The sequence below is a fragment of the Lipotes vexillifer genome, unplaced genomic scaffold (genome assembly GCF_000442215.2).
Source record: "Lipotes vexillifer unplaced genomic scaffold, Lipotes_vexillifer_v1.1 scaffold84, whole genome shotgun sequence".
Lineage (NCBI taxonomy): Eukaryota > Metazoa > Chordata > Mammalia > Artiodactyla > Lipotidae > Lipotes > Lipotes vexillifer.
This window is the reverse complement of record NW_006783414.1, coordinates 2962299-2963323: the sequence shown is the minus strand read 5'-3', so window position 1 is coordinate 2963323 and position 1025 is coordinate 2962299.

Here is a 1025-nt window from a genome sequence, read left to right as displayed (position 1 = left end):
AGCCATGGCCGCTGGGCCTGCGCGTCCAGAGCCTGTGCTCCACAACGGGAGAGGCCACAACAGTGAGAGGCCCGCGTACCGCAAAAAAAAAAAAAAAAAATCGTTAGCAATAACAACAATAGCTATGGCGTCCTTACCTTCCAGAGTGCTAAGCTCCACTGAGCGCTCTCTCATTTGCCCTTAACCCTCCAGGTGCATTACGCTGCAGGGATCACCATAGCCCAGAAGAGGAGTGTACTGTTAAAACTAGGGAACTGAAGCACAGGGCTAAGTGAGGTGCTCAAGGGCACACAGATGTAAGAGATAGAGCTTGATTAGCATAGGTGGTCTGACTTCAGAGCCTTTGTTCTAAATCAGTGCTTCCCAAGCCTTAACACTCACCAGAATCACCGGGTGATCTTGTTAAACTGCAGATCCTGGTTCAGCCAATCAAGGGTGGAGTCTGAGATCCTGCATTTCCAGCAAGCTCAGCTCTCTCCGACGTGAGGCCCATACTGCCTGTTGGTAACCACCCTTGGAGAAGCAAGGGCTGGCCTGATCCAGCCCTGAAAGGTGAAACGTGAGTACCTCTGCTGGTCCCCCAACCGCTTGTTACCTGTCCACAGAGGAAGAATGGAAATTGGGAGTGAGCTGCTAGAAATTTTATAACTATTCGGCAGTTATTTTATGTCTGCTAAATGTAATGATAATTTTAAAATTGGGCTTCTATATCATTTTATTATATTCTTACTTCATTCTTCTAATAATTCATATCTACGTTATTTTACAATCAGCTCACAAAAAGTTGGAAGTTATAAACAAAACAAACAAACAAAACAAACAGCCTGGCCCTTTTTTGCAGATAATTTGAAAATCACTTCTCTAAACTACTACACTGTCCTGGCTCCCTAACTGATGGGGTGTCTAGGACCAGGGTACGTGTGTGTCTGTGTCTGTGGGTGCGGGTGAGGGTTTCTGTATATCTGTCCCCCCTCAATGCTCATTTCACGTAGGTTCCATTTCCTTATGGTTTTAGGGGCATTCCT